Source organism: Mandrillus leucophaeus, unplaced genomic scaffold (genome assembly GCF_000951045.1).
Source record: "Mandrillus leucophaeus isolate KB7577 unplaced genomic scaffold, Mleu.le_1.0 Scaffold258, whole genome shotgun sequence".
Lineage (NCBI taxonomy): Eukaryota > Metazoa > Chordata > Mammalia > Primates > Cercopithecidae > Mandrillus > Mandrillus leucophaeus.
Window position 1 is genome coordinate 4786556 of NW_012102676.1, and position 11101 is coordinate 4797656.

Consider the following 11101-nt stretch of genomic DNA (forward strand, 5'->3'; position numbering starts at 1 on the left):
CCAAATTGCTGGATATGCAGTTGCTTCTCTTGACCAAGTAATTGAAGCCAAGCCCCTACCCTCAGGATCCTCCTCGCAAAAAGCAGAACTCATAGCTCTCACCAGGGTCCTAACCCTTTCCAGAGGCAAACGAGTCAACATTTATACAGACTCCAAATATACCTATCACATTCCTCGTTCCCATGCTGTTATCTGGCAAGAGAGAGGATTCCTTACTGCCAAAGGAACCCCTATCACTAATGGTCCCCTTATTTACCAACTCCTTCAGGCCGCACACCTCCCAGCTAAAGCAGGAGTTATACACTGTTGAGGACATCAAACAGGATTGGATGAAATCTCAAGAGGGACAGAAAGGCTGATGAGGCAGCTAAAGAAGGCTCCCTATCTTCTGGCTTTGCCCCACTCCTCCTCGTTACCCCAGCAACCCAACCCAACAACTCTCCCACCAAGAAAGCTTCGCTGCTACAGCAAGGAGCCTCCTTTCAAGGGGACTGGATAGTCAAAAATCAAAAGCTCGTCCTCCCCCAAGAGCAAACCAAAGAAATTCTGACATCTCCTCACCAATCCTTCCATATCAATGTGCACCCCCATACCTACTCCTTCGCCCTATTTCTCCTTCCCCCATCGATTCACCTCACTAAGAAACATAACCTCAAGCTGTTGTATATGCTCTGTTACTTCCTCCCAAGGCCCTCCACTCTCCCTCCATCCCTACACATCAGCTCAGAGGAACACTCCCAGGGGAGGACTGGCAAATAGACTTCACCCACATGCATCCCGTCAAGAGGACAAAATTTAGTCTTACTCTTATAGACACCTTCTCTTGGTGGGTAGAAGCATTTCCTACCTCTTCAGAAAAGGTCACAGAAGTCTCCCAAATTCTTGTAATAGAAATCATCCCTAGATTTGGTCTCCCTTGCTCCATACAATCACACAGTGTCCCCTAGCTTAATCTCCCAAATCACTCAACAGTTTTCTCAGTCCCTTGGCCTCCAGTGGTGTCTCCATATCCCATACTGGCCCCAGTCATCCGGAAAACTCAAAAGGGCAAATGGGATCCTTACAGCTCAGTTATTCAAACTCACTCTTGAAGTCCAAAAACCATGGACCTCCCTTTTGCTCATAGCACTGGCCAGCATTAGAGCCAGTCAAAAAGCACCCTGCTTCCCCAGTCCATTTGAGTTAATGTACGGACTCCCTTTCCTCTTACAAAACAGGCCCCCTTCTAACTCTCAGCTAGGTGAATACCTCCCAACACTCTCCCTCATCCGCCATCTCCTCCACTAACAAGCCAACCAGGCCCTCGCAAAACCCCACGAAAGGGTTTCCAATCCCAAATAGACTTGCTCTCCAATTCCAATTAGACTCTTTAAGCAGCAGTGACACTTCAAAACCATTGAGGTTTAGATCTCCTCACTGCCAAGAAAGGCAGACTGTGCATCTTTTTAGGAGAACAGTGCTGTTTCTATACTAACCAGTCAGGACTAGTACAAGATGCTGCTTGACGAATAAGTGAGAAAGCTTCTGGCCAGGCACAGTGGCTCACGCCTGTAATCCCAGATCTTTGGGAGGCCGAGGTGGGCGGATCATGAGGTCAAGAGATGGAGACCATCTTGGCTAACATGGTGAAACCCCATGGTGAAACTCTCTACTAAAAATACAAAAAATTAGCCAGGCGTGATGATGGGCGCCTGTAGTCCCAGCTATTTAGGAAGCTGAGGCAGAAGAATGGCATGTAGCATGAACCCAGGAGGTGGAGCTTGCAGTGAGCAGAGATCGTGTACTGCACTCCAGCCTGGGCGACAGAGCAAGACTCCATCTAAAAAAAAAAAAATCTTCTGAAATCAGGCAGCGCCGTTCAAATTCCTAGCCCTAGTGATTTCGTAACTCCTGAGCACCCCGGCTACTGCCCTTCCTAGGCCCTGCCATTACCCTCTTCTTCCATTTAGCACTTGGCCCATGTCTCTTACATCTCCTTATCCAGTTTTTACAGGACCGTGTTAGAACCTTCACCAATGGAACAGTACAAGATATGATGCTACTCCAAAAATACCAACAGCTCCAGGAACGGCAGTCCCTACTACCCAGCCTCTCCCCACAACCATCGCCCCTATCCAGCAAGAAGCAGTCAGATGACAACGGCACCCCTCTTCTATTACCTATTAAAAGGCTGGAATGTTAGGGACAAGCTGCCCCAGACCTCCCCCACCCCAACCCAATGCAGTTGACCCTTACACTGAATACTCTGCAGCTGCATTCCTGGACCCCTATCCAGGCGCTACAGCAAGGTCACCAGACTTGCTTACAGCCCTATGGGCGGCATGGGGGAGGTCACCAGAAACATGGAGAAACCTAAGTTACATCCTCTTGTAAATTCCTATATTGTAAGCTTGTCATGAGATGATATGTGGTAAGGTTAACCGACAAACAACCCCAGGGTCTCTCTCCCCCATATAAAACCCTCACTTTGTAAGCTCAGGGCTACCTCTTCTGACTGTGGTGAAGCAGTCTGGCAGGTTAATAAATTTACTCGCCTGACCTTGGGTATCTCTCTCTCTTGTCCTTTCTCTCGGCTAACTTTACAGTGCCCTCATCCATTCTCCAATTATAATGTGTTTACACCTTTCCTCCAGCATGTCTCACATTTTACCTTGTCATCCTCTTACTTGTAGTATGTGTCTATGCCTCCCAGCATTTGACAGTACCTGAAGGTCAAAGTGTATCTGCTGTTTATCCTTATAATTCTATTCACTCAGCACATATTAGGCACAGAATAAATGCCATTCATCCCTACTTTTACTTCAGGGTACATTTTAGAGATTTAAGATTTGGTGTATCTTTCCCATTATCCATTCTTGTTGCCTCGAGGCTTTCCTCTTATACATCAAGTGGTATGCATTACTTTGGGGGTAAGGACAAATTTATCTAGAACAGAGAAGATGTGGTTCAGTCTTTAGTTTTAAAATAAGCATTTCTAAGTAATAGCAGAGACAAAAGTCTGAAAGCCAACATAGTTTTAATTTAAAAGAAACTTGATTTTGCTACAGTTTTTTGGCGAGGAGTAAGTGAGGATGCTGTTTCGAAAGCTGATCTTGCATCTTAAGCAGCACAGTGTTGGTCTTAGGGGCTGGAGTGTATTTTGCAGCAACTATAGAGTAGGCAAGAATGTGAGGTGGTGTAAGATTACTTTGTCTGGTTCAAAAAGTAAAAAAGACTGAAAAAAGTAGGACATCTAACCCAAAGCAATGAATCTTTGAGAAGAGCCCAGCACACTTCCTTTCCAATTGATTTGTCCTACACCCATCCACGAGCCTAAGCATTAGAGCAGAAATGACTGAGGGTAGCATCCAAGCCACTGGGCCAAGGGGCACTGGTACGATGAGGATACAGTGTCCCACAACTCCAGGGTAGTCTGAGAAAAACAAAGCAGAGTTCCTGAGAAGAGTGCAGTGGTGGCTGACAGAACCAGAAAGAGTGTTGTAGTAATATGTGGCCATGACATCAGAAGCCTAAAATGAGCCTATGGATATTCCCTAGCAAATCTTGGGAACAGAGACCAAAGCCCAAAGCTCAAGAATTAATGGAATTAATGGAATGACTACAGCTCAATGGAGGTTACTGACTACAGCTCAATGAAGGTTATAGATTAGTGCGGACTGATGACTACAAACCAGACTCACACTTTCATCCTCATCCTCACTCCTGACTCCCAGGCCATAATATTACATATATGTCCCCTACTCCTGAGGGATGGAAAAGAGGATGGGTAGGATAAGTTCAAACTGCTTGAATGGCTAACAAAATTTACCTTTATTCCCTTTTATTTTTAGCTGACATGTAAAAATTGTACATATTTATTGGTTAAGGAGTGATATTTTGATACAAATATTAAGTGTGTAATGATCAAATCAGAGTAATTAGCATATCAATCACCTCAAACATTTATCACTTATTTGTATTGGGAACACTCAAAATCCTTTTCTAGCTTTGAAAAAATATACAATAAATGATTGTTAACTGTATTCACCACATAGCACTATAGAACAGTGGAACAGAACTCATTCCTCCTATCTTGCTATAATTTTGTATCTGTTAATTAACCTCTCCCTATCCTCCCACCCCTCTACCCTTCCCAGTCTCTCATAACCACAATTCTACTCTCTAGACCTATGAACTTATTTTTAAGTCCCTGCATCTGAGTGAGAACATGACATATTTATCTTTCTGTGCCTGATTTACTTTGCTTAACATAGTATCTTACAGGTTCATCCATGTTGATGCAAATGGAAGGATTTCATTCTTTATTTTATGGCTGATTATTGTTGCATTGTGTGTATACCACATTTTCCTTATCTCTTCATCTATTTATGGATATTTATGTTGATTCCATATGTTTGCTATTGTGAATGGTGATGCAATCAGCATAGGGGCATGCGTATCCCTTTGATATACTAATGTCTCTTCCTTTAGATAAATACCCAGTAGTGGGATTGCTGGATCATATGGTAGTTCTATTTTTATTTTTTTTGAGAAACTTCCATAATATTTTTCATAATGGCTGTAGGAATTTATATTACTACAAACAGTGTATAAGACTTCCCTTTTCTCTGCATCCTCATGAGCATTTGTTTTTTCTGTGTGTGTTTTTGATGACAGCCATTCTAACTGGGATGAGATGGTATCTCATAGTGGTTTTGCTTTCCATTTCCCTGATAATTAGTGATGTTGAGCATTTTTTCATTTACTTATTGGCCATTCAAAATTCATTTCAATAAATTGAAATTATTTTTAAACCTTCTGGGGAAATAGGAGCTTAAGAATAGGGTACAGTTGAGCTATAAATGAATAAAAAACACTCTAGACACGTGACTGCATGAGCCATATATTTTATGCTGGATGGATATACATTTGTTGAAACATTTGTTGAGTGGTTGTAAGTTCTAGGCTTTATATTTCAGAAACACAGTGAGTGAGGAAGGCTGATAAGTAAACAGACAAGCAATATAGAAAAGGCTGAGAAGCAAGTCTCTGCATAATGACAGGAAAGTTAAGTCTAGACCTGACTCTAAAGGACTGGGACACTGGACAGGAGAAGCTGAAGAAAAGGTCAGGAAACAAACTATGAAGAAGGCAATATCTGAAGTGAATATCAAAGGATGAGAAAATATTGGATGCCTGCTGGAGAAAGGTGCCAAAGAAGAGGTGAGTATTCTAGGCAAAGGAATCAATCTGCAAAAGCAAAAGTCTGGTGACTTGAAGGAATGTGTCAGGCATGGGGTACTAAGACAGTATCAACAGCAATGAAGAGAACAGGAAAGATTCAAGAGATAATTAGAAGGTAGAATAGGCTAGGATGGCAATTAAATGAATGTGGAGCCCTTAGGAGAAGTTGTCAGGATCACTCCTGGATTTTGGTTTTGAAAACCTGAGTGAGTGGTGGCTCCATTAATAAGATAAAGACAATTAGAGAAGAAACCATTTTCTAGACGTGTTGAGTTTGAGGTTCTTATGACACACATGGCATGAAATATCTGAAATTTTATTGACTTGGAGCTCAGACAAGAGGTCTGATTGAAAGTTTAGATTGACTCATGGGTAGTAGCTGAAGCTCTGGGTGGGGATGAGTTTGCTTAGGAAAAATGTATAAAAGAAGATACAATAATTAAAATCCTTTAAAAAAACACTTGAAGGGGTGGGCAGGCCATACAAAGAAGAATAAGAGTGGCCTGAAAGGGAGAAAAACAAGGAAGCCAGGGGAGGAGTGAGGCTGGAGAAGCTGGGAAAAGTCAACAGTGTGGGTTGTAACACAAGAATCAAGTGCATAATGCCATGGTGTCCACTGGATTTAGCAGGGGTCATCGATGCCCATAACAAGAACAGTTTCCGAGGAACTGTGGGAGTGAAAGTCAGACTGTGGGTTAAAGACTGATGGGTAAATGAGGAAGTGGAGACCGTTTTTTCAAAGCAGCATGACTGAACAATGGGAGAGGGCGTGATCAATTCTAAATCGTGAGGAGAACAGGGTAAAGCTGCATCACTGACCAAACAACAAGGAAACAGAACATGGGAACATCAGGATCAGTAACTCACCACAGGAATTCCTACTCCTGGGAAATCGAATTCTTCACTAGTGGCTGACTGTGACATACCTTTTCAAGAGTTAACCTCAGACCCCAAATCTTAAGAATATGGGCTTTTTTCCCACTATCATTCACATTCTGCAGTTAACCGAAGTATTTTACAGTATTTTCAGATGTAATTTTACTATTTTCTAAAAATACTTCATATCTTTAAAAATAGTGGGAAAATCATGACTAATAAATTCACCACCCTTAAAATATATTGTTCAAAAGTGTTTTTCCAATGACTCCATATATTGGTAAGATCTAGCCACGTTTCATATTATTTTCTAAAAATATGCTAAATATGAGACAATGGGTCTAAATCATTCGACAAAATATTGATGATTTTCTTCCCTTTCAAACTGGCTAAACTGATAATTATACTATCTTATGCCTCAGGCTGAGGAGGTTATATTGTAATGTCTGGGAATATTTACTATAATTTAGAATTCAATAAAAGGACAAATGTTTCTAAGAGATAATGGAATAACATATTAATAATAGTGACTGTTGATCAAAAAAGCTGATTTCTCTGATATGTGATCAAGGTATGGGATTTAGGTTATATCCATAAACTTAGTTTTGGCCAGGTGGCTTTGGCTGGGTGATAACTGGATGTTTAAATTAAGTTTTTCATACCTGGGTCATAATACAAACTTGAAGAAACTGCACTGGCATCCTTTTAGGCTCTCTGACACAGAAGGTTGTCTTTAAATAACTAGCGTAACGACTACTATTAAAATATTATGGTACAGAAAAGTTTAGTTACGTGTATTTCTTTGTTTACTGACACACCCCAAAATAAAGCTGCCAAGGTAGTTCAAGATCTTATCACCATTCAGAAACTTTTGGCAACACACCAACTGGCTAAAGGTTAATAACACAAACACAGATCTTGGAAGTATTTATTGTAGATTATGTAGGAATCTGGTGCTTGATTCTCACCAGGGTATCCCTTTTGTGTATAGGAAAATTCCAGAATATAACAGATAACCAAGCACCAGTACTTCTGCAACAAATATCTTTCATTGCATATATCTCTTTTACAAGGCATGGGAGAAGAGAACTTGAAAGTTATTAAAGATAATTAACTATATAAAATAACTTACTATTAAATAGACGAATGCCCTGGAACCTTATAATAGAGACTCTGTCCCTATTACATGAACCTGGATTTGTGGGTCATACTCCCACAGGTTGACTATGAGAAAAGAGTATACGACCTAAGAACTACAACCTGTCTACAACCACACCCAACTACTTGGCCCATAGTGGAAACTCTGTATTTGTTCCGCAAAATAATAAATGATTTAGTGAATACTACTGCTTTCAGTGGAATCTCAGTAGATTAGGCATCATCAGGTTTGAATTCAGCAGATTCTGAAACTATTGCAAGACATTCTATTACCAGGCCATACTATCTAATATACTACCAAGTTAGCTTAGTGCCATGAAAAGAATGTAAAGTAGGAATAGAAAAACCAGGCCCCATCCTGGGTCACCACGCAACTGGCATGAATGTGGAGTGACTTGCACATACCTTCTAAGGCCTAAGGCTTTTGTTTCCCCTTTTGAAACTGGGATGATAACTGCCATTTCCCAGATGTGACTGTGCGTCAGATGAGACTGAATCATAGTCAGCTAAGGATAAAAGTGGCATCAGAAATCAGACTCAAGATGTAAAAACAAATGGGGAAGTTAAGGCTCAGAGACAGTGAGTTGCCCAAGATCATAGCAGATAGTTAGAAAGCTCAACTGGAAGCTATTCATGATAATTGAATAGATTATTATACTTACATAGCAATTACATTATACACAAAAATTTTTTTTTTTTTTAAGAAAAGAAATACTTACAAGTAATGGCAGTAATTAATTACATTATCACTGGGAAGCGTCCTTCTTGTTTAGGGACCCTCACAATCACCTAATCGAATATCTACTTTTACAGACGAGAACCTCAGAGTACAGAAACTGAATGAGAACTGAGGTCTCCTTTTTCTAATAAAAATGCCATTTTATTTTCAAAAGCACTTATATATTATAAAGGGCTTTAGAGTATAAATGGTGGAGATGAAAGTTGAGAGAGAAAATTATTGTGCATAGGGTTTGAGAGACTGAATGGTGCAACTGCTTTTGGAACTGTGTGGCTGTAGACATTTATTTGCACGAGTTATTTATTTCTTTATTTATAGTGTAGGGGGTGGTGGCGGGAGGGTAGAATGAAAGGGTGGAATAGTATATGTATTCTGCCTAGATCTGAGAGTCAGGACTTAAATCTGTTAGGAGAATGAATTAGCTATTGAAGTTGAAAAGGACTTTCCCATGAAATTTATTGTGAGATTCAGGGCAAAAGTACTGCCATTTAGGGTGTAGATGTCTATGTGTAATATTAAGAATTGTACTTTGGGCATTTATATTATTGTGATCTCAACTTTGCACACAAGTTGGTATGATCCAAGACAGTTGGATTATGTATAAGTAGTAATAAAACTATAGATGCACCCTCACTTAAAGAAACTGATGCAGTTTGTATCTTGGGGTCATTTTCCAAACAATGTATAACCTTAGTACATTTAATCTCTGTACTGTTGTTAAATTAATATTGCTTAAACAGAACTTTGTAGCTCTATTTTCAGAATCCTTTGTGTCCCTCCTCTATGCCAATGGAATAAGCTCTTTTGGCTTCTGTCTACTGCTTTATCCCAAAATACTGCCCAAGTAGATGCAATAAAACAAAAAGCTTAGTGGGGCATCAGATATGCTGAGAGTCTAATCCTGGCTTCATCATTTACTGACTTTGCAACCTTGAGCAAATTCCATATACAAGCCTCATGCTAACTGAAGCAATGCAGGTCAGCTCATGACTCTGTTATAATGTTTGGCCCAGAAATGTTAGGAATGATAATTAGAATGTTGAGATGTATGGTGTGATGAAAATTATGATAATGAAAAGCAGGAAGAGGAGATCCTTGTAAGTTCTGTGCTTTCTTGCTTTCATTGCTTTTGCACATGGTTTTTCAGCGGAGGGAAATGCTCTTTATTTCTATTATAAAACTTAACAAAGTTTTAAAGATACAACTTATATCCTACCTTCTAGAGTCTAGCAAAGGGTCTTGCAATAATGCTTCTTTGTCATGACAATAATGATTAATAAATATACCTGATATTAGAGGAGCGTCTCCCAGGAAGAAAACATAAGTCAGATATAATATACCATTGCCCATGCTGTTAAGATGATACTTGATATTTGTACTTCTGCTAATTGAAAAGTGTGAAACGGTATGATGTGTGTGCATATGTATGTCAAAATACATCTTTACAATTCTTTAGGTGGCTGTTTAGATTCATCTTATGTCCATATTATATTCTAGAACCTTTTATTGCTGGGGGAACCAGTTTCCCCCTCAAGCTATGTTTGCCCATGCACAATTAGAGACAAAAATAATTAGAGGAAGCTCTGTTCAGAGAGAAGGGGAAATGTATTAAAAATCAGTCAATATCTGTTCTATGGTAGGAAGAACTAAATCACTATTCTAAATCTATCAAAGAAAAACCTTTGAAGTCTCACTTCATGCGTCATTTAAATACTTGGCAATTACTCATCTCACATAAACGTGGCCCCTTTCCAGTGTGTAGAAAAAGTGACTCTTTTCAATGACATGTATATATGATTTGATCTGAAAGCAATTCACTTTTCTTTAGACATTGATATGTGTATATGAAACTTACGGTGCCAAGGTCAATGATGAAGCAGTCACCCTTGTTGAAACTGACCCAGCTAAGGGGAACTTCTGTGGCTCTCACCACTCTACGACCCTTCACATGTAGGAGCCTCTTGGCTGTCAGGTCGTTTGTAAGAACGTGGTTTAATCCAGATGCCACGCCTCCAGCCTGATGAATGGAGGGAAGACACACAAAAAACAAAGAGAAAACTGATGAGGTGTCTACCTAGACAAAGCAAAGTACAATAATACGGCTGGTGTTTGTGTCAAAACTGTACCATCAGGCCAAGTTAAAATAGCCACCTATTCCATAAGACAAGAGAGAACCCCTTGGTAATCAACAGATTGTGTTTGTTTGGTCTCTTTATTCTTTCTGTTTCAACCATTCAATTGACAACTGCAAGTATTTACTGAGAACCTTCAGTGTATAAAACGCTGCTGCAAAAACAAAAAGAAGAAGCCATAGCTCTTGCCCTTTGGACACTAATGATCCCCAAATCATTAATGAGCAAGAAGGCAAACATTTCAGGGAAGAAGGTGACAGGTGGCTAGAGGAGGATCAGAGATAACACGTACAGATGACAGCAGCCAGAGAAGAAGGCACCCAAAAGTTCACACTGGTACAGGGTTGGGACAGAGATGGTTATTGAGTGCTGGCCAGGAATGGGCTGATCTTATGTATGGTCCTTGTTTTTACATTTAAAGTAATCAAATGTCTTCTATATTTTCTGGTAAACAGGTCTTACTATTAATAAATATGCTAGGCCTGAGTGTTTTTACTGTAAGCTAGGAGAGATGCAATATCTTGACTGTACATCCCCAGCCAAAACAAAACAAAATAAAATGAAATACAATCACACTGAATTAAAGAAACGCTTAAGAAAAAATATTAACTGTATCAACTACATCTTCTTATATTATTTGCAATCATCTTTTACCTTTTCATTTTTTCTAATTAAATGATATGAACCATATCCTTATTTCCACAATTAATTATAATTAATTATATGTGCATAACTGAGCTGCAGAATAAACAAAACTGTCACTGATAGATTAAAGACCTCTATAATAATGGTAAGGAAAATTAGAGCTAATTTGTCATTAGCACATTCTTTTCCATTGACTTTAAATTTCCACCATTCTCCAAGAAAAGTTGGTATAGATTAAATGTTAATTTCAGGACAATTAAAACCTCAAATTAAAAAATATATATATAATGATTTCCTACTCCATAATTTTACAACGACTGCCACATTT

General features: G+C 39.4%; 1 protein-coding gene across 3 annotated transcripts in view; it reads right to left on the minus strand.

Moving 5' to 3' along the window:
• Nucleotides 1-11101, minus strand: part of SCIN (scinderin) — a 91607-nt gene that overhangs the window by 68128 nt on the left and 12378 nt on the right. Inside the window, exon 1 of one of the 3 annotated variants that reach the window (XM_011983970.1) lies at nucleotides 1476-1617. The exons of the other annotated variants lie outside the window; for them this stretch is intronic. The gene's annotated coding sequence lies outside the window, so the exon portion shown is untranslated. Of the gene's footprint in view, nucleotides 1-1475; nucleotides 1618-11101 lie in introns of those variants that run through there. 3 annotated transcript variants of the gene reach the window in all.